Source organism: Chlorocebus sabaeus, chromosome 23, assembly GCF_047675955.1.
Source record: "Chlorocebus sabaeus isolate Y175 chromosome 23, mChlSab1.0.hap1, whole genome shotgun sequence".
NCBI classification, from domain to species: Eukaryota; Metazoa; Chordata; class Mammalia; order Primates; family Cercopithecidae; genus Chlorocebus; species Chlorocebus sabaeus.
Window position 1 is genome coordinate 76899466 of NC_132926.1, and position 23177 is coordinate 76922642.

The 23177-nt window shown below is 34.7% G+C and overlaps 1 pseudogene; it reads right to left on the reverse strand.

Moving 5' to 3' along the window:
• Nucleotides 1-12828: 12828 nt before the first annotated feature.
• Nucleotides 12829-13393, reverse strand: LOC103244298 (ras-related protein Rab-9A-like; annotated as a pseudogene).
• Between the last annotated feature and the right edge of the window lie 9784 nt (nt 13394-23177).

Consider the following 23177-nt stretch of genomic DNA (forward strand, 5'->3'; position numbering starts at 1 on the left):
GAGTAATTTGGGCCACTCCACAAAGAAAAAAAACAACAACAAAAAACAAACAAACAAACAAAACACACACACACACAACCTTCTGAGGTGCTTGCTGAAAGCAAAGGGAATACAGAATGGGTAGTAGAAGAATGTAGTCATCAATACCAGCTGCGACCACATGACCAGTTGCAGAAATGAGAAATGTAATTGTCATGAGTATTTCCTCCTTTTGTTAAAAACATGTTTTTGCATGTATATACTTATACTAAGAAAGTATCTTTATTTCACTTTTCTTTTATCAGGTGACATAATATTTGTTGACTTTATATCAGCATTTAGATACTGTTAACTTTATGTGATAGCATTTGGGTTGGGGATTGGTGCATTTCCAGTTGTACAAAGAGTAGTCATATTATGTTAGCCATAATTATGACCCTATTATTGTCTTTATTTGAATATTATCTGTGATCTCAAGAGATGTGTATGGGTTCAAGTTTCAAGTTGACAATGGATGGACTTGTGATGGTTAATATTGAGTGTCAACTTGATTGGATTGAGGATGCAAAGTGTTGATCCTTGGTATGTCTGTGAGCATGTTGCCAAAAGAGGTTAACATTAGAGTCAGTGTGCTGGAAAAGGCATAGCCACCCTTAATCTGGGTGGGCACCATCTAATCAGCTGCCAGAGCAGCTAGAATACAAAGCAGGCAGAAAAAAAGCCTCCCAGTCTCCATCTTTCTCCATGCTGGATGCTTCTTGCCCTCGAACATTGGATGCCTTCCTTCAGTTTTGGAACTCAAACTGGCTCTCCTTGCTTCTCCACTTGCAGAAAGCCTATTGTGGGACCTTGTGATCATGTGAATTAATATTTACTAAACTCCCCTTTATATCTATATCTTATTAGATCTGTTTCTTTAGAGAATCCTGACTAATACAAGGTCTCATTCTGTTGCCCAGGCTGGAGTGCTGTGGTACAGTCATAGCTCACTGCAACCCTGAACTCCTGGGCTCAAGTGTTCTTCCTACCTCAGCCTCTTAAGTAGCTCGGACTACAGGTGAGTGACAACACACCTTGCTAAGTTTTTAATTTTTTTGTAGAGATGAGGTATTGCTGTGTCAGCCAGGCTGGTCTTGAAATAATGGTGTCAAACAATCCTCCTACCTCAGCCTTCCGAATTACTAGGATTTCATGCGTGAGCCACCATACTCAACTTGCAGAATGTTTTCTGAGAATCTTCATAATGTTTCATTTATCTATACTCATTTATTTTTATTGTTGAGTAACAGTTCATCGTATAAATATTAAATATTTCTTGGTGGATAGTTAAGTTTTTCTAGGGTTTGGCTACTTGAATAAATCTCCCATCAACATTAACATACAGAAACATAGTGTTGACATGTTTCTTTTTTTCTCTTAAGAAAACACCTAACAGGGAGACTACAGGTTCATATAGTCTTGCTTTCATATAGTCTTAACTTTCATATAGTTCATATAGTCTTAACTTTCTAGGAGAACATCAGCTGAGCCTCCAGATGAGTACTCAGCCTAGGTTGACACCTTAATTTCCGCTTTGTAGATTACCCAGCTAAGTCATTTCCAGAGGCTTGACCCACAGAAAGTAAGAGATAATACATGTGTGTCATGTGCTGTGTTTGTGGCTGTTTGTTATGCAGCATAGAAGACTAATACTGTGGTTGACCTATCTTTGTTGTTGTTATCCTCTGTATACCATAGAGCTCAGTTTTTTCCAGCAATGGGCTTCTCTTCCCTGGACATTCTTTGTGCTCCTGCTTTACTTCAAATTTCTGCAGACCCTACATGCCTGCACCTCCAAGAGGGCCTGTAAGCCTCTGATACTGTGAAGTGCACATTTGCCACCTTCCTGTCTCTCCTCCCACCCATGAAAGCCAATATCTGCCTTGTATCTGTAGTGGACCTTGGACAGGCAACAGTTTAGTTTCCCGCTGTCCACCGGTGGTAGATCTTTGCCTTTTATGAATGCAGACTCTGGGTTCAAGACATTTTCCTGTCCACTTCTGTGGGCAGAGAGCGTTTGTTCGGCTCCTTCCCCAGAAGCAGTGGATCATTGCTGGTTCTTGGGAGTTGAGAGGGATGTTTCCTATTCCTCCTTTAGAGACAGATGGCGTGGCTTCTACCTTCCCCCAACAGATGGGTGTGTGGTGAGAGGTTATGATACCCCTATTGAGGCAGTTTGGGATTTTTACTTTGTAAGAGAGGAGGATTTAAGGAAGTGGGCAGTATTTTGTGTCACTATTTGAGGAGCAGATGGTCACCTCTTACATGTCTGCTCTTGCCATTAAAAGGGGCTCTTTCCAGTCTCTTTTCCTGCTTACAGTGTTTTTATTAGCACTTGGCAGAGATCCATGGAGACAGCTTATTATTGGGAGTGAACTATTCTGTGTCTAGAGCTCCAAGTTATTCTAATCTGACACACTAATCCATACTCACTCTAGGAATTCAATGAATTTTTTTTTCTCAGCTTAATTTTATTCACTTCTATGGTAACCTCTTTCTCCTGTATTTTAGCAAAGAGAATTGAATATGCGTTCTGTTTTGTCACTGGATAGAATTTATATCGCTTAGTTACTGTATGTCTTCTGCTCTCTGATGGGTTCAAGGAAACTTATTTTGTAGAACACCGGCTATTTTTATTGTTAGTATAGGAGCAATGTTATCTTGCAGATTTCTGCATCTTAAATGAAACCAGAAATTCTGCTTTATTTCTAAACCTGTATTCCACAATCAGAATTAATTAATACAGTGTAATAAAAAAATCTTAGTTTAATAAAGGATAATAGCTTTCCTAAATTGGATCAATTTTCTTAAAATCAGTGTGAGACCTTCTATTTTCTGGGAAAATGCCATTCAAAGTACCCCTAAGAAAACAAGGTATCACCAAGATTAGGGCAGTGTTAAAAGGTATAATTTGAGTTTCAAAAACCATTTGTGTAGTAAAGCTGTCCTTTCTCATCTCACACACACACACACACACACACACACAACACATAAAGTTTTACATAATAATGGTTGACTTTAATTTGTGGAAACTCTCAATATTGTATGAGCCATAAAAACTATTGCACTGAGTAGGCAAAATGCTTTAGACACACTGAAACAAATGTCTCTGCTTTGTAGTGATGAAAAACAACAAGGTCTGTTAGAAATTGGTTGCAATTACTATCTGGACTTTGGAACATTATAAAAAAAAAATCTGCTTCTTTGATTTGTTATCCAGGTAAAAGAGAATGCCAGAGTACGTATGCATATATGTATAAATTTTTCCCTTCACAATTAGGAGCGTGATTTTGTTGACTTATATATCTAGAAGAAACATTATTTATGGTAGAATTAGCCATATCTATGAAAAATTTGGTTTGTGAATTTTTATTATTCAGTATTGGAGGATTCAGATAATAGTACACTTGATTAGTCAACCAAGTGTGTTTGTAGGTTATGTAACCAATTACCAATGTAGAAAATATAGTGTGACATTCTGTGATACAAAAATTTTAAATGAGAAGAAATTTTAAATAGGGGCAAGTATTTGAATAACTATGAAAAAGAACCAATACAGAAACAGCTTGTAAACATTATACCATAGAAGACTAGTGCAGAAGGATGAATATTTTTGCTTAATTCAGTCAACTGTGTAGTTCTCAAACTACAGAAAATTCATACTAAATGCAATTCCATCTTTTCTGTCTTCAAAAAATACGTGAGCTTGAATCACCTCCTCTGAGATTGCATCCTGTGGTTTCTGAGAGTACAGGTGATGTCAAAATCACTGAGCTTGACCTCTATAACTTTCAACTTTATCAGAAGGAAGCAGAGTATAGTTGACTAGGAAATATACAGAAGGAAGATTGAGAGAAAATGATGGTTTGCAAAATTTAAAGAATTTTATAGGTATAGTGCTGTTTTAACTTCAGTTGATTCTTGCAGTACACAAGTCATCAGCTCTACATCTTGGGTATGGAAATCTGAGAAGAGATTTATAAGCCTCCATTTATATGGAAAATATGTTTTTTAAAATGTATTGCTTATTTAGACATGGATGCTTCTTGAGCTTTATCCTTTAAAATGAAGGTTTGCTTATAATGTGCTGTCTGGAAAATAGTTAATTAGAACAGAGAACTGATTGCAAACTGAATTGCACTGTTTAAATGTAGTATCCATTTTGCTTGTTTCTTTATTTTTTAAATTTTGTTTTTCTTTGTTTCATTTTCTTCCCTTTGAAAAAAGAAAATCCTGCCGATCAATAAATGTATTATCAGGACTCTTAAAAACGGGCTAAAGCTACTTAAAACAGTTTGTGATAGCCAACATTTTATAACCACAGTTTCCAACTAATTTGATTAAATGTTAGTATTACAGTTTACTAAATATCTAAACTCCTCCAAATTTAACCTCTAACTTCATCAAAGAGGTTTCTTACTTTCTTAATAAGGCATATCATTTTTAATTGTTCTACCTTGAGGCTATAAAATTATTATGACTTTTATGGTTTTATTAAAATCTGTGATTAAAAAAGCCAAAGTATTTTGAAACATCTCATTTATATTATTATTAGCAAAGCTCACTGAGACATGAAATGACATGTTGGTAACAAACAGAAGATGAAACTGTAAAATCCTGACCAGTCCTCTTCAGTAAGGTTCTTAAAAGGCTCCTGCTGTGCACCTGTGTGAAGAAGTCTGATTCTGCCAAGATGATTGAATGCTAAAATGTTAAACCAGGCTATTGGCAATTTAAAATTATACACTGAATCCCTCTGTGAATATTTGCAGCTTCAACTTCCAGTTTTAATTTACTCCAGTGAACAATTCTCCCATTAAAGACTCAATATTTGTTAGACCACTGTAATAAAACCTTCAAACATTTTGCCTCCAAATACAATATTTGCTTCAAATAAACTTTTGGTATTAATTCATCACTCATGTGTTATAAAATATGTTAGGCAGGTAATTAGGGTTTTCTTTTAACTCCCTGTGAGCCTCCAGTAGCATAAACAAAGTACAAAGTAAGGAGGAAAAAAATGCCTAATTAATTAAACACGTGTGGGAAGAGATTGCTGCATAAACACACACTCACATTTACCTATACACACATAAGTTAATATTCTTTGGGTTGACAAAATACATTTTCTTTGGCAAATTAACTTATCAAAATGTAACATGTGACAAAAAAAAAAGACATATTCTGGTTATGAGTATACTACCATAGCATGCAATTTTAATTTCCTCAGAAGGAAGTTATGGCAATGCATCCTATTCCATAAGTAAAGAATAGTAACTGAGGCCATTTTTCTTTCTCTCAATTTCAGCCACTCTTACCTAGGAAGAAATAAATGGTTCTTGAATCTAATTTTCAACTTTTCTAAGCATTTTTCTTGTTCTTCCTAGAGAGCTGTAGGAACATTTTTTTAGTGAATAGCTTACTAAATGGCAAATTTACATGACCAGTTTTAATTACATATTGAAGTAAAATGTAAAGATACATGATTAAGTTGATAAAAAAATTAAATTTAACCACCATTTTCTCAGCTTTTTTCAGTTTCCAAATTATGTATCTCATCACTGGTTGATGTTTCTAATCTTCTTATATACTAATTCTTTTCAAAAATATACTCTACATTTCTACTTTTGATTTTTCTGAAGGATTATATTCAATTATTTTCATTCCGTTGTTATATTTGTGCTTTCCTTTTTATTTATTTGTAATTTCCTTTTATATCAGTGATAAATATATTTAAACAAAAAAAATCTCTGACTTTCCATTTGGATTTGAATATATTAAGTAATGATTATAAAGTATAAATAGCCAAATAGCCAAATAACTGATATATTTAATGTTTTCCATTTTTAGAACTCAAGTATATCGCTAATCACTTTTACAGGCTTTCTCATTGTTCCTTTTATTCCGCTTTGAGAATTTTCTTAATTCTAATTCTTCTTTAATTTTCAGTGGAAGGACACAGCAGCTGATAGATTCTCCACATGTAGAGATAGTTGATTTGAGGAGGTTGTTTTTGTTTGTTTGTTTAAATTATGCTTTCCTTATATACATTCTAATAGATTTCCAAAATTCCAACCTGCCATTTATTGCCTATGATGCTATTCTGAATGGGACTCAAATATTCTTCAAGATAATTCAAGAATATTAAGTTATTGCTATTTCACACATACACCTTAGAGTATAATATCATACTTTAGCCATTAGTTTTACTATCATTGGAAAATAGATTTTGGAGCTATTTCCAAGCTTTTTGAACTCTTCTATCAAAGATTTATTATATCAATAATGAAATAACCTCATAGAGCAGGAGTTCAGAACATCAAGTTTAAATTCTGCTTTATGATATACATTTTTACCATTTCCTAGTAATATTTGCTAAAGGAATCTTTTTTCTGTCCCTTATTGATTCCACTGCATCTACTACTATTGAAATCCTACTATCAAAGAATTCACATAAAAGGTAACTCATATATATATCAATATTGACAAGTTTCTTTTTCCTTGACAGATCATGTAAGGCCTTCATGTGTTTGAAAAAAATTTAATACCAATGAATTAAGTGGAGTGGCTGTGGAAACACAGGGAAACATAAAGTGAATTCCATTATTTAGAAGAAAAAAAAGTAATCTATGCCTAAAATATCAGTGGTGTAATTATCGGATTTGAAAATAATCCTCTGCCTAGTACATGTTATGCTGTGCTTCACGCATGAACCATTTAAAAGATTTATATAACAAGTTTCACAAATTCTGCATGCCAAAGTTCAGATAAATCCAACATGATATGAACATAAACAACTGGCTATACATAAAAAATTATATATATATATCTATAAAATGTATCTACATAGATATACAAAAGTCTGCAGAGAAGACAAATTGTATAAATATATATATATATAGAGAGAGAGAGAGAGAGAGAGAGATTTACATGTTTGAATCCACTGAAATTAGGAAAGTTCTAGTGCATACCTATACTTTTATTACTGCCTCCAAATTTTGGGAGCACCAACTAATCCTGCCTTTTGGCTCTTGACTTCATTTCACAATACACACAAGATAATGTTCTAGTCTGGAGTCAAAAAGAAAAGATTACTTCTGACATACAGATAGAACTTAGGCGTGTACTTCATTTTAAGATACCCATGAACAAAACATCTCTCCTCTTTGTTAGACTCAACACTTTAGAAGTTAACTCACTAAAGATTATTTGACAGTGATTGCTTCCCAAATGAAGTCAACAAGCTCCTCAGTATCTTCACAGTGCTGCAATAGCCACTTTATTTGCTCTCAACCAAAGCCAACACAACCCTTTCAAAACAAACAACATATCCACCTTAAGCTGCAATAGCTCCATTTATTTACACTTAAGATTCATGGCATCTATCTCTCTTGTTTTTTTGTTTAGTAATATTCTGGTTAGATTTTCTCATTTAATAAGCTCATCACCTAAAAATAAGATCTGCTTTACTAGACCAATAGTTGGTATCAACCTGGGTAAATGCAAACCTCATGCAGACAAATATCCCTATATCCTAGCCTCTTGAGTGATTTGATCTGATCCTTTATTTTCCACAACCATATCTGAATTTTATCATTATTGGCAACTGTTCTTCCTCTGGTATCTGAAATTCAAAACTCTTACAATCTAAGTACAATTATGCATCATATTCTCACTCTTTTATTTCTATTCTACTCTAGTTACTAACCTCATTAAATCTTACTCATTTACCTGCACTCTTCAACTTCTAATCTATCAGTATCAACCAATCTTTACTGATATCTTTCTTTGTTTATATACCATATTCTATCACATTTATGATAACTTGATATTTCAATGGTGAACTTTATTGACTCATTGTCAATGTCAGATATGGCAAAACTCAACCTTGAAGTAACTTAACTAGAAAATATTAACTATAACCTTACTATTCATAGCAAGGCTGGAGAAGATAACAATCATACATTATTAATTTTTAGCTTTAAACTCCACTGCTATCTTAGCCTTGCCACACAATTCATAATTCCTAGTCAGCACTAACTCCCATGTTGCTCAGCAACTTTTATAACCTTGTGCACTCTCTTAAATATAAGTAATTTCCATTTACATCATGTTCCTTCGAGGTATATATGAGCATAAACACATCTTAAAGGAATTAAATGGCCACCTCTGGCTTTCTAAAAGATTTTGACACTAATATGAAACCATGCAAATAATTTTTTTTTTGTAGATCACTTGAAGGATGACACTCTTCTGTCAGAACTAAGTTCTATTTTTATTGAATATTACAATGTTAGATAGCCCAATTTTAAATAATCTAAATATTTCTGAGCACTAAAATAAAAATATCCAAAATGTATTAATCACATTCAGTCAACAACTTATGAAAGGACTTTAAATAATTTGGCTTCAGTGACTTAACATTTTTAAAGAAGTCAAAACCATCAAAAGAAGAACATAATTAAAAACATTTATATGGAGTTAATTTTAAATTTTTTTAGTAGGAGCAATAAAGAAGCTTGGATTGGAAATTTGATGAAATTAAATATGTTAGGGGTTGAGTTAAAGTTCATCAAGAAATTAACAATTAAGTTAAAATTTTGATAGATCAGTATCAGGTCCCATTGATGTGTCTACTCTTTTTTTATTCATCATACCAACAAATATTAAAGCAACAAATTTAATAGCTAAGTTAGGAAGCAAGCTATATGTACTATAGCTGTGCTTGTTTGTAGTAGACAAAATGAAAATACTGAGAAGGCACACTTCACCTCGGATGATCTTTTTAAAATGTCTATTTTTATTTTTACTAAACAAATAAGTGTACTTACGGGGCATGATGTGATGTTTTGATATATGTGTATATTGTGGAATTTTTAAGAGAGTAAAATGGTAGTTATCAGAGCCTAGGGAGGTAATGGGGAGATGTCAATCAAAGGGTACAAAGATTCATTTCGACTGCAGAAAGAAGTGTTTGAAATCTACTGCATAATATGGTGACAATAGTTAATGACATAATGTATACCTCTCAGGATCTGATATCTAAGTTGGTAACAACTCTTTTCTGTAGTTCTTGAATTTAGCCCTTTAATTATTGCTGGTTACAACATCTAGATTACAAATGTTTATGCATTCTTCCAGTCCTCTCCGCCTATTATTTCTTGAGTCCAAAAAGACAAACCTCAAAGAATGTACACTACAATAGCCCCTGTTCATTAATTTAAAGTGAGGACACTTTTCATCTCTATAAAATTAAAATGACTGTTCACAAACCATAACAAATCTCAAATAATTTAATGATTTTGAAGGTAGAATTTCTGTCTGCACTATTGATTTTTGAAGAAATTTAACTAAATTAGATGTAAAGCATAATATTAATTGATGACTTTGGGGAATGACTAATCTACTCCTATTACCAAGTCAATTAAACCTAATGGGTATTAACACTGGTTTACATAACTGTGTTGCTAACATAGCAAGTCAAAACTGAACAAATTGAAAATGAGTTTTAATAGTAAATTAGACTATTTGCTATTTTGTACTAAAGAAGTTTTGGGAAGTATACAATTTATAAAATGATTGGAGAACTTGACATTTTCTATCATATGTTACTATTACTTAGTTTTGAGGTACAGGATTTTCAGTAGATACAGGGAAGAAATTTATGATTTTCTATAATAGTGATTATAATTTATTGAGGCTTATCAAGTATTACTGTTCTAAGCTCACACACATGCTCTTACTTGAACATTACACAAATATTCTTAGGTAGCACATATCTGTAATTCAAATAAATTTAGGCTTAAAGCATTTAAGTAATTTGACAAAAGTTAAACTCCGAGAAAATGAGAACTAATATATAATCTCATACTTGTGCCAATAAATTATTATAGTTTTTTTCTACTATGTTAACTAGTTTTTACATAGCCATATGTGTACTATTCATTTGTATATATAATAAAATGTATAATATTCATTTTCACAAAAAATAGATTTCACCTGCTAAAACTCCCTCCTGTGAAAACTATAACTTTTACTTGTTTTATGTGACTATGCAAGATCTGGGAGAAAACAAAGATATACAATATCCAGATTGGTAGTCAAGCCTGAGCATTAAAGTGTGAGGAGCTGAATATTATATAGCAGAAGGGGAAGCATAAGATAATGCACGTTCAAGGGACAAACACTTGTAGTAAATTGTTTTATTTTGGTGAATATTCTGATTCAGAGACAAATCTTGCAATTTATATCACCAGATGTGAAAGTATGAATGCAATATTTAAAGCTGTAGCAGTTGTTGGTTGTTAAATTTAAGTGTCATTAAAGATATATTATTTTTGATTTCTAAATTTTAGAAAACAGTGTTGCTAAAAACAATGCAAAGTAATTTTTAAATCAAATGGATAACATCCAATCTTATTGGGGAAGTAAATATACTGACCAGCTACTGTTACAGAATTCTATTCAACATTGCATAGAATAATATCCTTCTAAAGTTGCACCCATCCTAATTCCATAAATCTGTAAATATTTTAACTCACACAGCAAAAGGGCCTTGGTCTAGGGGATTAAGTTAAGCATCCTGAGATGTTGTTATTGACCCTGGTTATTCAGATGGGACTACTGTAATCATGAAAGTTCGTATAAGATGCCAGCAAGAAGGTCAAAGAGAAGGAGAAGTAACAATGGATGCAAAGATTGTAGATATGCAGGGAAGTGCCCACTTGCCAAGTAATACAGACAGCCTCTGGAAACCAGAAAAGACAGAAAAATTCACTTTCTCTTAGAGTTTCCAAAAGAAACTCAGACCTCTTGGCACCTTGATTTGAAAACTTCTGACCTTCGAAAGTGTAAGATAATAAACTTATATTTTTTAAAGCCACCAAGTTTGTGGTAATTTGTTACATCATCAATAGGAAACTAATAAAAAGTCTAAATTATTTTCTAACCCTATAAAGAATCTCCAGCTTTTAGCAGTCAGTAAGAATACTGCTCAGATCTTATTATGCATTTCTGTCAGGACTTGCTTCTTGACATAGCAATGAAGTGCATATGATGGCAAGAGTCCAAGTCTTGGAAAGTAGTAAGCTGTGGTTAGCCCTTTTTGTCAGGATTCTCTGAGTCTCTTTTCTGTCTGTTCTTGGTTTTTGCTCATTGTAAAACTTGTCTGATCTAATTATCTTCAGGTTACAAGGTTGAATCTGTTACTTCTAAACAGTCTTTAGTCTGGTATGAGATAGCACACCAATGGAAGGTCAAAACAATATCTTGGTAAAGTGTTAAAAAGTTCCAACTTTTATTTTTCCAGAGAAGTTTATATTTTCAAAAAATATAAATGGTGTTTTGATAGTATACTTAAAAACATCTCAGTCTTGTCCTGCAAGCAAGTTATCTCTCCTCTCCTTGGAGTTCCTGAGAAATGGGAAATCAATTAATGCTTTATCAAAAATGAGCCTAATGCTCATACCCAAATGTCATATAGTAGGATCAACATCAGTGATTAAGACCAAAAATTTAAACTAGACTTTCCAGATTTTTAAGGCCTGTATTCAAAGTACATTTATAACTACATTCTCAGCAGCCACCTAAAGAAAGGAAAAGAAACAAAGGGTTCTAATAGATTAGTCTATTTTCTCTAAAAATACAATGTGGCAACAAAATAAAGAATAGGATTTAAAAAAAAAAAGGATAATGTGCCTGATCTGCCTTGAAGAACCAGTTCTGCCTTAATTTATTCATCCCGCGTGTCAGAGAGGAATGTAAATTAAGAAATACTATATAGATTTATGCTTGGTAATAATAGCAGCCTAGCCAACTAGTCACATGTCCAAATTAATGTTCTTGAACTTTGAATTATCAGATTCACACTTCTTCCTTCTTTTAGCAAAAGAGAAAACAGGTGAGCAATGACAGACTTTTAGGAAATAAATAAACATCTGGAAAAACTTCTCTCTATGATATATATCAATTGATATGTCAATTGTAAAACAGAGGAAAACATGTTGAATATATTGATCAACTTAGAATTTTACATACTACCTATTGTATTAAACCATTCTTGCAATGCTATAAAGAATATTAAGACTTGGAAATTTATAAAGGAAAGAAGTTTAATTGGCTTACAGTTCTGCAGGCTGTACAGAAAACATAGGGGCATCTGCTTCTGGGGAGACCTCAGGAAGCTTACACTCATGGCAGAATGCAAAGGGAGAGGAGGTACATCACATAGTGAAAGCAGGAAAAAGATAGAGAGAGGAGGTGCCACACTTTTTTTCCCAAATACATTAGATTTTAATATTTAATATCTAATACTATTGCTTTTGGATATATATTTCCCTGAACCAAGAATACAGTGATAATTGCATAAAAAGATACACATATAAAAAGTAGTTCTCCATTTTCCCAGGAAAAAATTCACGCATAATTTCTAGAATAGTTAAGTTTCTTGTTTTAATTGTAATTAAAGTCTTTACCATCTCATGTATTAGCTATGTGACTTACATATTTAAATTAATGTTATTAAACAACTGCTGCAATTTATAAATGTAAAGTGCCATTATTCAGTAAATAGACTCCTCCATGAGTGGATGTGTTCCTTCTCCCACCAACTACTGAAGCAGAAATATATATTAGTTTAATTTTATTCATAGATGATACACTGCTGCAAATGCTAATTCTTCTCCATTCCCATGTTGATTTTGTGTACACCTGTGAGTTGTTTAGAATGCATCGACAATGTCTTTAACGATCAACATTAAGATGAGCTAGTCTTGGGCTTTCGATGAAGATCGACCCATGGTTTCGATGAAGTCAGATCATCACTGTCTGAATCAAGTGATCTGACCTATCCCTGGTAGCAAGAACTTTTTGAAGTCCCTTTTCAAATGCTACTGCCACATTTGTGGCATCTTTTGCACTTGTTTCAAATTAAGGATAGTCACTGTCATTCCTACACCAGGCTTAGGCTTCTTCTGCAGACACCTGCTGTTCGCTATGTCAGTCTTGTTACCTAAAATCACAAAAGGAAAGCTTTTGGGTTCTTCCACATCAGCAAAATATATGAATTATTTCTTCCAGTTACTCAAGTTCTGGAAGCTTTGGAATTATCAACACTTAAAGTAAGCAGGCAGCAGTCACAACCTCTGTAAAATGGCATCCTCAGGCTTCAGAATCGCTCCTGACCTGCTGTGTCCCAATTCTACATGGTACCAAAATATCCATCCACTTCCAAATCTTTACTTAAACATTCCACATCTATTGTACGGAAGAGCTGGGTATCAAACTTACTAGTTACATATCTGTTCATAAGACAACTCTTCCCAACTCCACCATCTCCAAAGAGAATTACTTTAAAAAGTGATGATTTTCCTGCCATTGTTAATGTCAAGAGCTTTGGTTTCAGAACTCTTAATTGTTCAACTCAATCATCATTATCTCCTAGTGTTGAGAAGATTCACTCAAATGACAGGGAGAAAATATTTCATCACAATGCCAGGCTCATTATAGGAGTGCAAGAAATTTCTCATGGCCACACAGACCTCTGGGCTGGCCCATCTGAGTGCAATGAAACAGAAAGAGGATTGGAACCTGCCTAGTAGAAGGTGGAAGTGGTAGAGATGTCAGGCTCTGGCTCCAGTGGCTGCCATCAGGTGCAGAGGAAATAACATGGCCCCTAGCTTGGGTTGGCTGCCACACATTTTTAAACAACAAGATCTTGCAAGAACTTAAAAACAATGGGGAGGACAGTCCCAAGGGGATGATGATGCTAAACCATTCATAAGAAACCCACCCCCATGAGCTAATCATCTCCTAGCAGGCCCACTTCCAACACTGGGGATTACAATTCAACATGAGATTTGGGAAGGGAAACATATCCAAACTATATAACCTACTATGAGTATATTAATTATAACAAAAATAAAATTAAACTGTATTCTTGGATAAGGAAAATGGAAGAAGTTACATTATAAAAAATACTTCAACATCTTTTTGAAAAGCAGAAAATGAATAAAACATAGATACAGTGTAGCTAATTTTTCAAACAGGAGTGTCAAGTGAAAGGGCTAGCCATGAAGAACTCTCATAAAAAACTTGCTAATTACTTCCATAGAATTCTGAGTTTTTTATTTTGCTGGCGAGTTCTAGAATGGAAAACATGAACTTATTTTCTTTCTTTCTTTTTTTTTTTTTTTTTCTCAGACGGAGTCTCGCTCTGTTGCCCAGGCTGGAATGCAGTGGCATGATCTCAGCTCACTGCAACCTCCGCCCCCCAGGTTCGAGTGATTCTCCTGCCTTAGCCTCCTGAGTAGCTGGGATTACAGGCGTGTGCCGCCATGCCCGGCTAATTTCGTATTTTTAGTAGAGGCGGAGTTTCACCATGTTGGCCAGGCTGGTCTCGAATTCCTGACCTCGTGATCCGCCTGTCTCGGCCTCCCAAAGTGCTGGGATTACAGTCGTGAGCCACCGCGCCCTGCCACAAAAACTTATTTTCAAATTTATATAGAGTACAACTGGCCTCCTCTCCTCCTTCACCATTCTCCCAAAATAAAACTCAGAATACAGTGGTCAGGAACCTAAAGCCTAGGCAAAAAAAAAAAAAAAAAAAAAAGGTTTAATCCAGGCGAGACAGCAGAATCCTGGGATTACCTGTTACAAAGGAAGATTATAATAATTTATGGAGTTGGAAACCAGGTGAGAAGTGGTCAAAGAAACAATTGCACGCCTACATATAGCCTATTACTTTGCCAGCCTGTTCCATAGGACCCCTAGGACAGGGGCACCCAGTAATGCTTCCTGGTAAGTAGTTTGAAGAATTGTCATTTGGAGAAATAAAGAGTTCAAGAGAGAAGATAAAGAGAAAAAGATACTCACTTACTGAAATTTGTATAACTAGCTGCCTTAATATCCTGAAATAAAACAACATTGTCAACAAGGCCCATATGCACTCATATTGCCCTAACTCCATATCAGATCAGGTAGTATCTCATTAATCCTATCATGAAAGCTCCCAACATAAGACAACATTAATGTTATTATTACTATTAGAAAGTGTGAGGTCTTGTACTCTGACCCTACCTAAACTTGTTTATTTCAATGAGCAATTTTATTAATTTGTACTATATATAATTTGACTCTCTATTGTTCCCTGCATATTCTTTTTAAAACTTTTTATTTTTAATTTTTGTGGGTACACAGTAGGTGTATATTTATGGGGTACATGAAATATTTTGATATAGGCATGTAATACATAATGTCATGAAAATGGGGTATCCATCCCCCTCAAACATTTACCCTTTGTGTTACAAACAATCCAATCATACCTTCTAGTTAAATTATTATTGACTATGGTAACCATGTTGTGCTATCAAATGCTAGATCTTATTCATTTTTTCTATTTTATTGTACCCTTTAACCATCCCCATCTTCCCAATAGCCCCCTACTGCCCTTCCCAGCTTCTGGAAATCATTATTTTACTCTTTATGTCCATAATTTCAATTATTTTGATTTTTAGATCCCACAAATAAGTGAGAATGTATATTATGCCTCGCTTGTTCCACTTAAAATCACTATCTCCAGTTTCATCCATGTTGTTGCAAGTGACTGAATCTCATTCTTTCTTATGACTGAATAGTATTCCATTGTGCATATGTACCACTTTTCTTTATCAATTCATCTGTCAACTTAGGTTGCTTCCAAGTTTTGACTATTATAAACAGTGCTGCAACAAACATAGGAGTACAGATATCTCTTTGATATACTGATTTCCTTTCTTTGGGGTATATACCGAGCAGTGGGATTGCTGGATCACATGGTAGCTCAATTTTTAGGTTTTGAGGAAAGTCCAAACTGTTCTCCATAGTGATTATGCTAATTTACATTCCCACCAGCAGTATACGAGGATTCTCTTTTCTCCAAATCCTCACCAGCATTTGTTATTGCCTGTCTTTTGGGTATGTCCCATTTTAGCTGGGGAGACATGATATTTCATTGTAGGTTTTGATTTACATTTTTCTGATGAACAGTGATGTTGAGCACCTTTCCGTATGTTTGTTTGCCATTTCTATGTCTTCTTTTGAACGTCTATTCAAATCTTTTGTCCATTTATGAATCAGATAATAATTTTTTTCTATAAAGTTATTTAAGCTCCTTTTATATTATCATTATTACTCCCTTGTCAAATGAGTACTTTGCAAATATTTTCTCCCATTCTGTGGATTGTCTCTTCAATTTGTTGATTGTTTTCCTTGCTTTTGAAGCTTTTTAACTTGATGTGATCCCATTTCTCCATCTTTGCTCTGGTTGCCTGTTCCTGTGAAATATTACTCAGAAAATTTTTCTCTAGATCAATATCTTGGAGAGTTTTCCCAGTGCTTCCTTGTAGTAATTTAATAGTCTAAGGTCTTGAATTTAAGGCTTTAATCCATTTTGATTTAATTTTTGTATGTGGTGAGAGATAGAGGTCTAATTTTTTTCTGCATATAGATAGTATGTTTTCCCAGTACCATTTATTAAAGAGTTTTTTCTGCAGTGTCTCTTCTTAGGACCTTTGTCAAAAATAAGTTCACTGTTGGGATGTGGATTTGTTTCTGGGTTCTCTATTCTGTTCCATTGGTCTATGTGTCTGTTTTTGTGCCAGTACTATGCTGTTTTGAATAAAATAGTTCTGTAGTAATTTAAAGTCAGGTAATATGATTCCTCCAGTTTTGTTATTTTTGCTTAGGATAGCTTCAGCTATTATGGGTCTTTCGTGGTTTTATATGAGTTTTAGGACTTTTTTTATTTCTGTGAAGAATGTCATTGATATTTTGATAGGAATTGCATAGAATCTGTAGATGACTTTGGGTAGTATGGACATTTTAACAATATTGATTCATATGATATGAACAAGGAATATCTTTCTTATTTTTGGTGTCCTATTCAATTTCTTTCATCAGTGTTTTACAGTTTTCATTAAAGAAATCTTGCACTTCTTTGGTTAGGTTAATTTTCAGATATTTAATTATATGTCTGGCTATTGTAAATAGGATTACTTTTTTATTTGGCTTTCATATTGTTCATTGTTGGCGTATAGAAATGTTACTGATGTTTGTACGTTGATTTCGTAATCTAAAACATTACTGAATTTTTTTGTCAATTGTCAATTCTACTAGTTTTCTTCTCGAGTTTTTAGGTTTTTTGAAACATAATATCATCAGCAACCAAAGATAACTGGACTTCTTTCTCAGTTTGGATGCCCTTTATATCTTTCTCTTGTCTGATTGCTCTAGGTAAGACTTCCAGCACTATGTTAAATAACAGTGGTAAAAGGGGCATTGTTTTCATGTTCCACATCTTAGAGCAAAGGTTTCCAGTGTTTCCTCACTCTGTATGATGCTAGCTGTGGGTGATTCATATATGGCCTTTATTTTGTGGAGATATGCTGCTTATATACCCAGTTTTTTTTTTAACACTTTTATCCTAAAGGGATGTTAAATTTTGTCAGATGCTTTTTCAGCATTAAGTAAAATTATCATATGCTTGTTGTCCTTTTCATTCTGTTGATATGATGTATTACATTGATTGGTTTTCATATGTTGAACCATCCTTGCATCCCAGGGACAAATCCCACTTGGTTATGATGAATGTATTATATTTAATACATGTATTGTTGAATTTTGTTTGCTGGTATTTTGTTGAGAATTTTTGCATCAATATTCATTAGAGATATTGGCTTGTAGTTTTGTTTCTTTAAAGTGTCTTTGCCTGGTTTTAGTATCAGGGTAATACTGGCTTCATAGAATGATTTTGGAAGTATTATCTCCTCCTCTATTTTTTAGAATAGTTTGAGTAGGATTGGTATTAGTTTTTCTTTAAATGTTTGGTAAAACTTAGCATCCCAGAATCGGGTCCCAGATGTTTTTTTTTGTTTGTTTTTTGTTTTTTGTTTTTACTGAAGATATTTTTGTATGGCTTTAATATCATTACTTGTCATTGGTTTGTTCAGGTATTGGATTTCTTTGTGGCTCAGTCTTGGTAGGTTTTATGTGCCTATGAATTTGTCCATTTCCTCTATATTCTAATTTATTGACATATAGTTGCTAATAGTAGACATTAATGACCCTTGGAATTTCTCTGGTATCAACTGTAATGACTTTTTTTCCATCTCTGATTTTATTTATTTGGCTCTTCTCCATTTTTTCTTAGTTGGTCTGGCTAAAGGTTTTCAGTCTTGTTTTAACTTAAAGAAGATCAACTTATTGTTTCCCTGATTTTCTCTATTGCTTTATAGATTTTGATTTTATTTATTTCTGCTATAATGTTTGTTATTTCTTTTCTTCTACTAATTTTTGTCTGAGATGCTCTGATTTTTCTAATACTTTAAGATGCATCATTAGGTTGTTTTTTTTTTTTTTTTTTTTTTTTTTGAGACGGAGTCTCGCTCTGTCGCCCAGGCTGGAGTGCAGTGGCCAGATCTCAGCTCACTGCAAGCTCCGCCTCCCGGGTTTACGCCATTCTCCTGCCTCAGCCTCCGGAGTAGCTGGGACTACAGGCGCCCGCCACCTTGCCCGGCTAGTTTTTTGTATTTTTAGTAGAGACGGGGTTTCACCGTGTTAGCCAGGATGGTCTCGATCTCCTGACCTCGTGATCCGCCCGTCTTGGCCTCCCACAGTGCTGGGATTACAGGCTTGAGCCACCGCGCCCGGCCTAGGTTGTTTATTTGAATTTTTGTTTCTCTTTTTTGATCTAAGCACTGATAGCTATAATATTCCCTTTTAGTACTTCTTTCTCTGTATCCCATAGGTTATGGTATGTTGTGTTTCCATTATCATTTGTTTGAAGTAATTTTTAAATTTCCTTCTGAATTTCTTCATTAACTCACTTGTCATTTAAGAGTATGTATTGTTTAATATTCATGTGTTTATATAGCTTCCAAAATTTTTCTTTTTATTGATTTCTAGTTTTAGTTTACTGTGTTCAGACAAGATGCTTGAAAGATAAAAAAAAAAATTTTGGAATGTTTTCAGACTTGTTTTGTTACCTAACATATGGTCTATCCTTGAAAATGATCCATGTGCTGAGGAGAAGAATGTATATTTGGCATCCTTGAATGAAGTATTCTGTAAACATCTGTTAGGTCCATTTGATCAATAATGCAGATTAAGTCTGATGTTTCTTTGTTGATTTTCTTTCTGAAATATCTGTTCAAAGCTGAAAGTCGGGTACTGAAGTCTCCAATTGTTATTGCTTTGGTGACTCTCTCTCTCTTTAATAATATTTGCTTTATAAATCTGGTTGCTGTAGTGGTGGGTGCATATGTATTTCAAATTGTTATGTCCTCTTGCTGAACTGACATCTTTCTTCTTATAATTTTTGTCTTGAAATCTACTTTTTCTGATATCAGTATAGCTACCCCTGCTCTTTTTTGTTTCCTATTTGCATGGAATATCTTTTCCTATCCCTTTATTTTTACTCTTTGATTATCTTTATAGGTGAAGCGTGTTTCTTCTAAGCAACAGATCATTGGGTTTTGCTTTTTCATTCATTCAGCTAGTCTATGTCTTTTGATTGTAGAGTTTGGTCTATTTACATTCAACGTTGCCATTGATGAGTAAGGACTTACTCCTGCCATTTTGTTACTTATTTTATACTTGTTTTGCTATCTTTTCTTCCTTCTTTCTTTCCTTCCTGTCTTCCTTTTAGAGAAGATTATTTTAGAAAATGATTTTGGCTTGAGGTTACTGTGAAGTTTGAAAACACTATCTTATAAACTATTATTTTAGTGATACCAACTTAACAACTTAATATTGTTTGCCTAAACAAATGAGCCAACAAATGGGCAAAAATAAAACAAGCATAAAAAAAAAGCACAAAGAAAAACAAACATTCAACAAATGAACAAAAAGAAAACTAATAAAAAAACTACCTTAACTTTGTCCATCAGCTTTTTACCTTTTTGTTGTTTTTATTTATATCTAATTGTATTGCATATGTCTTGAAAATTTATTGTAGTCATTATTTTTTATTGTTTCATTATTTAGTCATTCTACTTAAGATAAGAGAGTTTACATACCACAAATTACCGTGCTATAACATTCTGTGTTTTTCTGTGTATTTATTATTGTCAATGAGTTTTGTATCTTCAGACGATTTATTATTGCTCATTAGCATACTTTGAAATACTCTCTTTAGCATTTTCTGCAGGACAGTCTGGTGTTGATGAAATCTCTCAGTTTTTGTTGTCTGGGAAAGTCTTTATTTGACTTTTATATCTGAAGGATACTTTTGCTGGATGTACTATTTTAGAGTAAACATTTATTTCCTTCAGCACTTTATATATGTCATGTCACTCTCTTCCGACCTGTAATGTTTCTGCTGAATAGTCTGCTGTCAGACATATTAGAGTGCCATTGTATGTTATTTGTTTATTTTCTTTTGCTGCTTCTAGGATTCTTTCTTTATTTTTGATGTTTGGAAGTTTGATTATTAAATGCCTTGAGGTAGTCTTCTTTGGGTTAAATCTCTTGGTGTTCTATAACCTTCTTATACTTGGATATTCCTATCTTTCTCTAGATTTAGAAAGTTTTTTTTATTATCCCTATGAATAAATTTTCTACCCCTGTTTCTTTCTCTTCCTCCTCTTTAAGTCCAATTACTTAGATCTGCCTTTGTGCAACTGTTTTCTATATTCTCTAGGCATGTCTTATTATGTTTTATTCCTTTTCCTTTTGTTTCTTCTGGCTGTGTATTTTCTAATAGTCTGTTTTTAAGCTCATAAATTCTTTCTTCTGGTTGATCAACTCTTCTATTAAAAGACTCTGATGCATTCTTCTGTATTCCAATTGAAGATTCCACCCCAAAGTTTCTACTTGAATATTTTTAATTATTTCAATATCTTTGTTATATTTGTCTGAGAGAATCTGTGTTATCTTGAATTTGAGTTTCCTCAAAACAGCTCTTTTGAATTCTGTATGAAAAGTCACATGTCTCTTTTCCTTCAGGATAGGTCCTTAGTGCCTTATTTAGTTCATTTGGTGATGTTATATTTTGCTGGATGGTGTTGATGGTGGTAAATGTTCTTTGGTGTCTAGTCATTGAAGAGTTAGGTATTTATCATAGTCTTTACTGTCTGGGCTTATTTGCAGCCATCTTTCTTGGGAAGTCTTTTTGGAAATTTGAAAAACTTGGGTGTTATGGTCTAAGCTGTATATCCTTTAGGGGGTACCCAAAGCCTGGTAATGCTGTGGTTCTTGCATACTCAGAGATAACACCTTGATAGTTTAGGTAAGATCCAGGAAAGTTCTTTGGATTACAAGGCAGAGACTCTTGATCTCTTCTCTACTTTCTCTCAAATATAGAGTTTCTCTCTCTGTTCTGAGCTACCTAAAGTTGGGGGGGGGGGAGATGGAGTGACACAAGCACTCCTGTGGCCACCAGCACTATGATTGCACTGGGTCAGACCTGAAGCCAACACAGCACTCAGTCTCACCCAAGGCCTGCCGTAATTACTTCCTGGCTACTGCCAGGGACTACTGACCCTGGAGCTCTGCAATCAGACTCTGACGAAGTCATCTAGGTCTGTATTCTTCCCTTCAGGGCAATGAGTTGCCCTAGGTCTTGGGTGGGTCCGTATGTGCCATCTAGGAATCAGGGACTAGAATCAAAAACCTTAGAAGTCTATCTGGTGTTTTATTGTTCTGTGGCTCAGCTGGCAATTAAACAACAAAATGTAGTCCTTTCACTCTTTCCTCCTCTTTCCAAAGGCAGAGGAGCCTCACCCTGTAGCCATTATCACCCCAGGCCAGGAGTACTTCAAGACTACTGCTGATGTTCCCTTAATGCTAAAGGACTCTTCAGTCAGTTTATGGTGAATGCTTCCTAGCCTGGGTCTCACCCTTCTAGGTAGTGGACTCTCCCTCTGGCCTAGCACAGGTCCATAAGTGCCACCCAAGAGACAAGTCCGGGAATCAGGGACCCCAAGAGCCTGCTTGGTGCTCTACCCACCTGTGGCCAAGTTGGTATCTAAGGTGTAAGACAAAGTCCCTTTTACTTTTCCCTCTACTTTTCTCAAGTTAAAAGAGTCTTGCCCTGTCACAGCTGATAATGTGCTGGGTGTCACCTGAAGCCAGAGGGAGTCTCATCTAAGGCCATTGACATAGGACTTGAGTTTTGCTGGTTGTTATTCAGGGGCCGAGGGCTCTTCATTTACAAAATGATAAGTTCTATCAGAACTAGGTCCTTCCCTTCAAGGCAACAAGTTTCCCTCCGGTGTAGGGTGTGGCTAGAAATGTTTCAGAGCTAAGGCCTAGAAAATGAGCCTGAAGACTCTGACTGGTGCTGTACCCTGCTGTGGCCAAGCTGGTACCCAAGATGCAAGAGAAAGTCTCCCCACTCCTCTCTCCTCTCCTCAAGTGGAGGACCTATAAGCTATGCAGCCTTTTGAACCTGTAAGCTCTGCAGCATGGGTTTAGGAGGTGGATAATGCCAGCCCTCCTTAGCCACCATGACTGGTGTCTCATCAGGTCACTTGTTTCCCCAGTCTACTGGCTCTGGGCCTACTTCAGCCCTAGGACTCTCCTAGGAGTTGCAGTTCTTGTGGCCTACATTATCTTTCAAGTTTACTTATGACCCCACAGCACTTTAGCCCATGGTGGCTAGGCTTGCAGAAACTCATTAGGACCACTGGGATTGGCAATTCTCTTCTATCTAGGGTTGGTTTAAATACTTTATACACAGGTGGGCATCAGCTGGTTTTGTTTTCTGCTATAACAATGCAAAACTGAGTTCAATGTCTTGATGGGTGGGGGTATCAATGATTCAAGACTGTTTTCCTATCTCTTCAGTGTGCCTTTCAGTGACATGAAGTGAAAACCAGGTACTGTGAGTGGTCACCTGATTTTTGGTTCTTATGAATGTCCTTTTTCATGTACATAGTTGTTAAATTGATGTCCTTTTAGGAGGGACGATCAGTGGAGCATTTTATTTCACCATCTTTGCTTTCCCCCTCACTCGGTGCATAAAGATTTAATTACCTCTTTCTGATTCTCTATACCTTTTTTCACTCAATTACAGTCATTTATATTCTTATTTTTAATGAAATATTAATATTGCTAAGGTATAATGCTGGCATTAATTGTATACATATAAAATATTATGTTAACATGATGTCTTAAAGCATTGT